General features: G+C 44.0%; 1 pseudogene; it reads left to right on the forward strand.

The window, feature by feature from the left end:
• Window positions 1-6102: 6102 nt before the first annotated feature.
• Window positions 6103-10457, forward strand: LOC146670721 (uncharacterized; annotated as a pseudogene).
• Window positions 10458-10743: the final 286 nt, after the last annotated feature.

Here is a 10743-nt window from a genome sequence, read left to right on the forward strand (position 1 = left end):
CTGGACATTATATTATTGAAAAGAAACAGAATAGCAGACAAAAGTGAAACAAAAACAAAAAGAAAAACAACAAAACAATATTTTCCTACCAATGCGAAAAATTTTCTAGCTTATACCATTAGAGAACGATCTAAAAAAAGATTCTTCAAACTGACAGCTGTGCTATCATGAAACCACATATATGTACAAATTAATCACATCATTTTCATGATTTGCCACAATTTAACATGGTGTGTATTAAAATATTCATTATAACAGCTTACTGGGTTGGATGAAAAATAAGCCATTTTTAAAACTAGGGGGATTATCATTGACAAAAACAAAAATATAAAACATGTATATTCATAATAGACAACTTAAGATTTAGATTTAAATTAGATGCAATACTAAAAAAATCAGAAGATGTTGTGGTGTGTAAACTCAGCAGCTTGGTGCTCTCAGGTTTTTGTTTGCTGTGATTGTTTTGTGTGTTAGTTCAGTTACGTGAGGCTCAAAATTAAATACAGAAGGACCGAATACTTAGATTTTAGGAGAGAATACAATATATATATATATATATATATATATATATATATACGGCAGCAAAACTGGACTGTATTCCTGCAGTAATACAGCAGACCACGTACGTCACCATTCCACCTTTGCAGCAAAGACAAAAGCAGGGGAAGAAAAAAATCATAATCTCTTTTTTTTTGCCTTTTTTTTTGTTCAGGTACAGGAATTCGGCAGCCAAATGTGTTTTTCTTCCTGTGCTCTGTCTCCTTTTTATATTTCTCCTATTTTGTCCCTCTATCTTCTCCTTTTTTCCTGCTTGTTGACTCTGTCATTTTTATTTCACATGCAATTTTAATGACGATAGAAATAAGAAGAAAAGGAAGAAGAAGAAATTAATAAATAGATATAAATGTTATTTTAAAAAACAAGAGGAGCCTAAAGAGTTTATCGAGCTCTTCTATACCAAATACATTTGCACAACACTACTTTCAAATCAAAATTCTGATTTAAAAAGCTGCCAGTAAAGAAAAAAAATGTAAACAAACAAACAAACAAAGAAAAACCCTCATCTTTTCTTAGACTCTTGGGCAAACTCCTGGGCCATTTCTCAATATGTACTTCTGTTCTTGGTAATCAACTGTTCTGATTCAAAATACACATTAGTTTAAATCCTCTCTGCCATCTTTTTATACATGGTTCAGTTTTAAAGTATTTACATTTATACATGTTAACCAATGAAAGTCAGACATTGCTTTTCAACCATGCGTCAACGGAATTATTTTAAAAATAAATGCATGAAACAGGCCTTAAAAGGATGGCCCTTTACTTGTTTTAAAAAAAAAAAAAAAAGTTTTTATCAAAAGTTAATAGAAAGGGGCTACACGAATAGAATGAGGGACCTATGGATTCTTCGATACCCAACATCCACAATGACGGCGAAACAACTAGTAGCTTAGTGTTCCAACATTCGAAAGAAGGGACTGCTATCACAGCTAGAGATTGACGAGGTACAAGGTAAATGCTACGGCAAGGAGGAGTCAGGACGCCAGGTCAGGGGGGAGATATCATCACCCCCACCCGAGATTGGGTACATAGCCCCAAGTGCGATAGGAGAAGGATCGTTGAGTGCGAGAGGAACTGACCTGAAAAATAGGATCATGGCCAAGCTTGAAACCTGGATCCCCCGTAGCCGGTTACCAAGATTACGTGAAGTACCTTCAGAAGGTCTGCTAGATGATGTTAATGCAGCACTACGGACAATACCTACAACCACGATTACCGACACTAACAAGCTGATCTACAATACGGCAGCAGTGATCAGTGAGATGCTTGGCTACAAGTTGAACAGCCACAAGGGGCAGTACCCTCCATGGAGAAGGAGGCTAGAGGGCAAGATCAAAGTAGCACGGAGGGAGGTTAGCCAACTAATGGAGTTGCAGAAAGGTGTGACAAAGAAGGTGCATAAGAAATACAGCAAGCTGTCCATACCTGAGGCCTTGGAAACTGCCAAGCAAAGACTCACAGCCTTGGCCAGCCGCTTGAGGAGGTACACCAGAGAGATAGAAGGCAGGAGAATAAACCAGCTGTTCTCCACAGAACCAGCAAAGGTGTACTCTCAGTGGCAAGGGAACAATAAGAGAACAGCACCACCAAGGCTGGAGATGGAGCAATACTGGAAGAGCACATGGGAGAAGGACGCAACCCATAACGGCAATGCTCAGTGGCTAGTGGATCTGAGGGCAGACCATAGCGACCTCCCTGAACAGGGTCCAGTAACCATCACAGTGGCAGATATCCAAGAAAGGGTCTCCAGTATGAAGAGTTGGACAGCACCAGGGCCCGACATGGTTCACGCCTACTGGCTGAAGAAGCTGACTGCACTCCACGAGCGTCTGGCAGCACAAATGAACCAGCTGCTAGTTAACGAGAGACACCCGGAATGGCTAACCGAAGGTCGAATGGTCCTGATCCCCAAGGACCCCAAGAAGGGAGCGGTCCCATCCAACTACCGACCAATAACCTGCCTCAGTACTACATGGAAGCTCCTGTCAGGCATCATATCGGCTAAGATGAACAGGCACATGGGTCAATACATGAGTGGGGCACAGAAAGGGATTGGCAAGAATACCAGAGGCGCAAAACACCAGCTACTGGTAGACAGAACAGTCAGCCGAGACTGCAAGACCAGACTGACCAACCTGTGCACTGCCTGGATTGATTACAAGAAGGCCTATGACTCAATGCCCCACAGCTGGATACTGGAATGCCTAGAATTGTACAAGATCAATGGGACCCTAAGAGCCTTCATCAGGAACTCAATGGGGATGTGGCGTACAACACTAGAGGCCAACTCCAAGCCCATAGCACAAGTCACCATCAAGTGCGGGATCTACCAAGGAGATGCTCTGTCCCCACTGCTGTTCTGCATAGGCCTGAACCCCCTCAGTGAGATCATTAACAAGACTGGCTACGGATACAGACTACGGAACGGAGCAGTTGGCAGCCACCTCCTGTACATGGATGACATCAAGCTGTATGCCAAGAGTGAACGAGACATCGATTCACTGATCCACACTACCAGGCTATACAGCAATGACCTTGGAATGTCGTTCGGACTGGAGAAGTGTAGTCGAATGGTAACAAAGAGAGGGAAGGTAGTCAGAACTGAGGGGATTGAACTACCAGAAGGCAACATTGCAGACATAGAGGACAGTTACAAGTACCTGGGGATCCCGCAGGCAAATGGGAACCACGAAGAGGCCGCTAGAAAGGCTGCAACCACCAAGTACCTGCAGAGGGTCAGGCAAGTCCTGAGGAGTCAGCTAAATGGTAAGAACAAGATCCGGGCCATCAACACGTACGCCCTGCCCGTGATCAGGTACCCTGCTGGGGTAATAGGCTGGCCAAAGGAGGAGATAGAAGCCACTGACATAAAGACAAGAAAGCTCCTTACCATGCATGGAGGGTTTCACCCCAAGTCCAGCACCCTGAGGCTGTACGCTAAGCGGAAGGAAGGGGGCCGGGGACTGGTGAGTGTCAGCACCACAGTCCAGGATGAGACAACGAACATCCAAGAATACATTGGGAAGATAGCCCCAACTGACCGAGTGCTCAGTGAATACCTCAGGCAGCAGAAACCCAAGAAAGAGGAGGGAGACGAGGAACCATCATGGAAGGACAGGCCCCTGCACGGTATGTACCACCCGCAGATAGAGGAGGTGGCTGATATCCAGAAATCCTACCAGTGGCTGGACAAAGCTGGACTGAAAGACAGCACAGAGGCACTAATCATGGCAGCACAAGAACAAGCTCTGAGTACAAGATCCATAGAGGCTGGGGTCTATCACACCAGGCAAGACCCCAGGTGCAGGCTGTGTAAAGATGTCCCAGAGACAATCCAGCACATAACAGCAGGGTGCAAGATGCTAGCAGGCAAGGCATACATGGAACGCCATAACCAAGTGGCCGGCATAGTGTACAGGAACATCTGTGCCGAGTATAACCTGGAAGTCCCGAGGTCAAAATGGGAGATGCCCCCAAGGGTGGTGGAGAATGACCGAGCTAAGATCCTGTGGGACTTCCAGATACAGACGGACAAAATGGTGGTGGCTAACCAACCGGACATAGTGGTGGTAGACAAACAGAAGAAGACGGCCGTAGTGATCGATGTAGCGGTTCCAAATGACAGCAATATCAGGAAGAAGGAACACGAGAAGCTGGAGAAATACCAAGGGCTCAGAGAAGAGCTGGAGAAAATGTGGAGGGTGAAGGTGACGGTGGTCCCCGTGGTAATCGGAGCACTAGGTGCGGTGACTCCCAAGCTAGGCGAGTGGCTCCAGCAGATCCCGGGAATAACATCGGAGATCTCTGTCCAGAAGAGCGCAGTCCTGGGAACAGCTAAGATACTGCACAGGACCCTCAAGCTCCCAGGCCTCTGGTAGAGGACCCGAGCTTGAAGGATAAACCGCCCACAGGGGCGTGCTGGGTGTGTATATACAGTGGGGCAAAAAAGTATTTAGTCATCCACCGATTGTGCAAGTTCCCCCACTTAAAATGATGACAGAGGTCAGTAATTTGCACCAGAGGTACACTCCAACTGTGAGAGACAGAATGTGAAAAAAAAATCCATGAATTCACATGGTAGGATTTGTAAAGAATTCATTCGGAAATTAGGGTGGAAAACAAGGATTTGGTCACCTCAAACAAGGAAAATCTCTGGCTCTCACAGACCTGTAACGTCTTCTGTAAGAAGCTTTTCTGTCCCCCACTCGTTACCTGTATGAATGGCACCTGTTTGAACTCATCATCTGTATAAAAGACACCTGTCCACAGCCTCAAACAGTCAAACTCCAAACTCCGTCATGGCCAAGACCAAAGAGCTTTCGAAGGACACCAGGAAAAGTATTGTAGACCTGCACCAGACTGGGAAGAGTGAATCTACAATAGGCAAGCAGCTTGGTGTGAAAAAATCAACTGTGGGAGCAATCATCAGAAAATGGAAGGCATACAAGACCACTGATAATCTCCCTCGATCTGGGGCTCCACGCAAGATCTCATCCCGTGGGGTCAAAATGATCATGAGAACGGTGAGCAAAGATCCCAGAACCACACGGGGGGACCTGGTGAATGACCTGCAGAGAGCTGGGACCAAAGTAACAAAGGTCACCATCAGTAACACACTACAACGGCAGGGAATCAAATCCCGCAGTGCCAGACGTGTTCCGCTGCTGAAGCCAGTGCATGTCCAGGCCCGTCTGAAGTTTGCCAGAGAGCACATGGATGATACAGCAGAGGATTGGGAGAATGTCATGTGGTCAGATGAAACCAAAGTAGAACTTTTTGGTATAAACTCAACTCGTCGTGTCTGGAGGAAGAAGAATACTGAGTTGCATCCCAAGAACACCATACCTACTGTGAAGCATGGGGGTGGAAACATCATGCTATGGGGCTGTTTTTCTGCCAAGGGGACAGGACGACTGATCCGTGTTAAGGACAGAATGAATGGGGCCATGTATCGTGAGATTTTGAGCCAAAACCTCCTTCCATCAGTGAGAACTTTGAAGATGAAACGAGGCTGGGTCTTTCAACATGACAATGATCCAAAACACACCGCCGGGGCAACAAAGGAGTGGCTCCGTAAGAAGCATTTGAAAGACCTGGAGTGGCCTAGCCAGTCTCCAGACCTCAATCCCATAGAAAATCTGTGGCGGGAGTTGAAAGTCCGTGTTGCTCGGCGACAGCCCCAAAACATCACTGCTCTCGAGAAGATCTGCATGGAGGAATGGGCCAAAATACCAGCTACTGTGTGTGCAAACCTGGTAAAGACCTATAGTAAACGTTTGCCTCTGTTATTGCCAACAAAGGTTATGTTACAAAGTATTGAGTTGTATGTTTGTTATTGACCAAATACTTATTTTCCACGCTGATTTACGAATAAATTCTTTACAAATCCTACCATGTGGATTCATGGATTTTTTTTTCACATTCTGTCTCTCACAGTTGAAGTGTACCTCTGGTGCAAATTACTGACCTCTGTCATCATTTTAGGTGGGGGAACTTGCACAATCGGTGGCTGACTAAATACTTTTTTGCCCCACTGTATATGGAATGGAGAATGTAAAACAAATTAACCCGCTGTATAAAACTGGGTCGTTGTATGACCACATGTTACTACTTAACCCGTATGCAGATTCCAGGTTTCTTAAATATATCGCTATATTATGTGATGCACAATGTTTCCTTGTTAATCTAAAAACAAATGAATTAAACTGTGATTATATTGATATTTGGCTTCAATTTAAAAAAAAACAGTGAGTTCAACCCTTTGTGCTCTGTGCAACTGAAAGATACGTGAATACTAATTTACTTTTTCAAAGGTGGGCGTTGTATATACTGTGATATTTCTATTAATAACATGTTAGAGAATCTCATTAATGTTGCTGGCATAGAGAGAGGAAAAGAACAAATGCTAAATATTGATGGCTGCCTCTAAAATAATAACAGACAATTATCAAAACACATGTGAAATGTACATACATTTTTTTAGTGAGGTACCTCATGTGGTGTGGCAGCAGGTATACCTTGTACTTCTGTATAGTAATAAATATCTCTGTTATTACAGATTGATGCCACAGTGATTGATTTCATGGATGACAAGACCCTGTCTGGTTACATCCCAACATATGGTGACCGGATAGCTGCCAGACGGTTCTGCTTGGAAAACAGTGGTGCAAGTACTAAGGAATCAAGAAAAAACTCATTGCTCGAAAAATTGAAGGAAAAGATGGGAATCAATGAAAATGAGAAGAAACCTGATCATGAGGAGGCATTTGTTTCTAAGAGAAAAAGAACATATGCAAAAAACAACAAATGGGCTGAGAAAAAGACTCGAAAAATTGAGTTAGGGTGGATCCATGAAGGTAAGCAAGTGAGAATCAGAATCAGAATCATCAGAATCAGAATACTTTATTCATCCCGAGGGAAATTAGGGGTTACAGCAGGCAGCACGCTAATGGCGCATGCGCACTCACAAAGGAACCTTCTGACCAACTTTACACAAACATCACATTGGGCAGACATGTCAGAAGGTAGGCTGATAGGAAAAAACAACGAAAATACACTACATGAGGTAAGAGGAGGAGAAAAAAAAAACTCCACTCAGACTGAGCTCCTAGTGGGAGAACAGTTTGATAACAGAAAAAACACCTCAGCACAAAAGCACATGACTATCAATACACCATAGAAACACGAGACAAGCAACAGGGGCGGGTAAAGGGTAAGAGAGAGCCGGTGTAGACAGCGCATCCGGTCCTGCAGCATCTGTGCTGGTCCAGTTGACTGCTATCTTCCCCGGTAGGGCACAAGCATCGAAGGCGTTGGAAAGGGAGGGGGATGAGTGAGTACTTATCAGTGTAAGTGTGTGTGTGTGTGCGTGTCCATAGTTTAGCTGAGACAGTGTCCTTCGGCCTATCAGGCTAAGTAAACAGTCCTCCAGCCAATCCAGGTGTCCTTGCATGGGATGGGAAGAATAGCCGTAACACAGTCGTTATCAGGGAGTGATTGTTCGGCTCCAGCCTTGGGCCTGCAGCTGGCGCCGTTATGGGGGTCCGCAATCTCAATGTTGATTTTGTAAATTTCCGTGCGAGCAGCCCAGGAGAATTTTTGGCTGCCCTAACACTCCGACACTGGCCTCTCGATCTCCCGTTGGAGAGCCACGATCCTCCCCATGATGTTATCAAGCTTCTGTTCCATGGTGTTGCCATTCTTTTGATTCTGAGACCTCACAGCTGCAGTGATCCGTTCCGTGATGTCGTCCAACTGTCGCTCAAGGGTCTCATTTTGAGCAGGCCTCTCTCTGATGTATCCCCCCATACGCTCAATGTTGTTGCTTTGAGCCTTCACAGCAGCTGTAAGCATCTCCAAGGTGTTGACCATATTACGTTCGTTGTGAGAGGTCGCGCCTCGTCTCATCTCTTCAATTCCAGCGGGCAGCCTTGGGGGGGTTTGAACAGCCGGTTCCGCTCTCTTATTTCTCCGATAAACCAGGGCCAAGCCAACTCCGATCAGCACGAACCCTGTTATCATGGTTCCGAATAGGTAGATATCTTCAGCGTCCTCGATCAACAGTCCCGCCAGACACATGACCCTCCAGTTCTGCCACCTGTCCATCGTGTATCCGGCAGGGGAAGTCCCTCCAGGGCACTCAGGCTCTCCCGAGCCCAGACTTCTCGTTGAGAAAAGGGTGTCAATAGCATTCAGAGACCAGTTGATCAAATCCATAATTCTCTTTTAGGTTTTAGAGAACGACCGTGTGAGTCTATTCCAGGGAAAGTAATGCACACGAGACAAGACAAGGACATAGAGGCTAAGCAGGGAAGATAAGGGTGAGGAGGAGAGGAGAAAAGTGCGACCGCCTTCGCTGAGAGCCAAAGAGAGAGCAGAGGAGGAGGAACAAGGACCTTTGATGTGCCCAAAGACTCCAAAAAAGTTGACATATTACAGTATGCTAAAGATCTTTTCTTTCCAAGTGGAAAAAGCAAATTTGGAAGATGGGAGGTGTTCAGTCATGACATATTAGACTATCAGGAAGAGGCCGTATTTGATGAAGATGTCACAGTTGGAGAACTCTATTCAGCACTTAAAATGGGAATGTTGAGATTTTACTTGTGCACAAGAAGATTTTCCAATGATGAAGATGATGAAGAAGTTTATGATAGAGGGAAAACACATGTAAACAATGTTACACAACTGACTGACTCACATCAAGGAGATGAAGAAGCTTCTCACACTGTTGTGATCTCATCATCAGAATCTAGGAATGCTGATGAAGATGTATTATTAGACACATCTGAGGTAATGATTGGACCCTACCTTGGAGAGCCTCTGCCTTGTCAACTTGATGACACTGTAATAGATGAACCATTCCTGCAGTTTGAGGAAGATGATCTGGTCATCACATCCATTACACTTCCTCCAACAAACACAGCAGTCAGTAGTCCAGATACATCTATAAGCAATGAAGCAATAAGCTCTGCAGGATCATATGATGTTGTCTGTGTTACCATCAAACTTCACAGGGTTACTATTCTGGAGGAGATGATCCGCCAGTTCAAAGATCCAGCACTCCTCATACACCCTCTAAAATACACCTACATTGATGAAAAAGGAGCTGATGCAGATGGCGTATCAAGAGATGTGTATGCTGCATTTTGGTCAGAGTTTGTGGACAACACAGCTGAAGGAGAGGAGTTCAGAGTGCCATCACTGTCTCCTAAATGGCAGGAAGAAGAGTGGAAATCCATGGGTAGAATTTTACTGAAGGGATTTCAAGACCATGGATATTTCCCTTGTCGCCTTGCTCCTGTTTTCACAGTGGCACTCATCTTCGGTGAGAATCAAGTATCAGATGATCTGCTGTTTGAAAGTCTTCTCTTTTACCTAAGTCAATCAGATAGGGATCTGATAACAAGGGCACTAAAAGAAGATCTTTCAGATGAAGACAGGGATGAAGTGCTGGATCTCATGGATCGCCTGGATGTATCAGTGCTTCCAACCAAAGAGAACTTAAAAGGCCTTCTTCTGAAAGTCGCACACAAACATCCATCCATCCATCCATCTTCATCCGCTTTATCCGCACACAAACAATTAATCCAAAAACCAGCATATGCCGCAGAGAAAATGTCCTTAGTTGCAAGCTACTTCCTAAAAGAAACTTTTCAAAGCCCACAAGATGTCCTACAAATGTATGAGGATAAAAAGCCAACAACGAGAAAGCTTTTGAAGTTGATTACTGCCTCTCCCACCACTCAAGCAGAGAAGCAGAGCTTCAGATTTCTGCACCAGTACATCAGATGACTTGACGATACAGGGCTCAGAAGGATGTTCAGGTTTCTTACTGGGTCAGATGTCATCTGTGTTGACAAGGTTGAGGTACTGTTCACGCCTGTGGATGGACTGGCACGACGACCTGTGGCACACACATGCGGCCCTCTTCTGGAACTACCATGGACATACACGTCCTACCCAGAACTACGAAATGAACTGGACAATGTTTTGGCTGCTAAAAGCTCTTATGAGTTCAGCATAGCTTGATTAAAGTCCATCATGTTTAAACCAAAGAATGAAAGGTTTGCACTAACAATGACTGGCTATGAAGCTCTAAAGTTTGTTAAACCCACAAACAGGGAACACATCATTGTATAAAAAAAAGAAAGAGCTTAAATTTCAGGGAAGCGTTTTATTTCATATTTGAATTTATTTTCAAAAATTGTGGATAACATCAATTTGTTTCCACCATGAAAAATGTAAATTTCAGTTTAAATTTTCATACTTAAAAGTTTTACTAGTTTAAATGTTAACTAATTATGTTTAATAAGTTCATATGGTTAGCAGCAAGAGGTGAACTATGCTTATTATTAGTTCTTATCATGTGTCAAGGTCCTTTTCCACAGGTCTGTGGTGCAGTTTTGTAGGATACAAGATGTCTGCTAGAGGGGATATTTTGTTTAGTAATAATTCAAAAGACTTAATATTAATTATTTTCAAGTATATTTTTTTTACCTTTCCACCAGTCATTTGTTTAGAACATATTTTAAGGGAATAACTTTGGAAGGCAATGTGTTTGATGCAATAGTTGACTGGAATAAAAGACAGAAAATTGGCACATAAGTTAAGTTTTGTAGTGTTTATCAAGAGTCTGTGTTTTCTTCTCCTTGAACACAAATAAAAGGGAGGTTAACCTTTTAGAAC

The sequence above is a fragment of the Rhamphochromis longiceps genome, linkage group LG4, assembly GCF_057381845.1.
Source record: "Rhamphochromis longiceps isolate RC_006_pf linkage group LG4, R_longiceps_female_GT1.1, whole genome shotgun sequence".
In the NCBI taxonomy this organism is placed as follows: Eukaryota; Metazoa; Chordata; class Actinopteri; order Cichliformes; family Cichlidae; genus Rhamphochromis; species Rhamphochromis longiceps.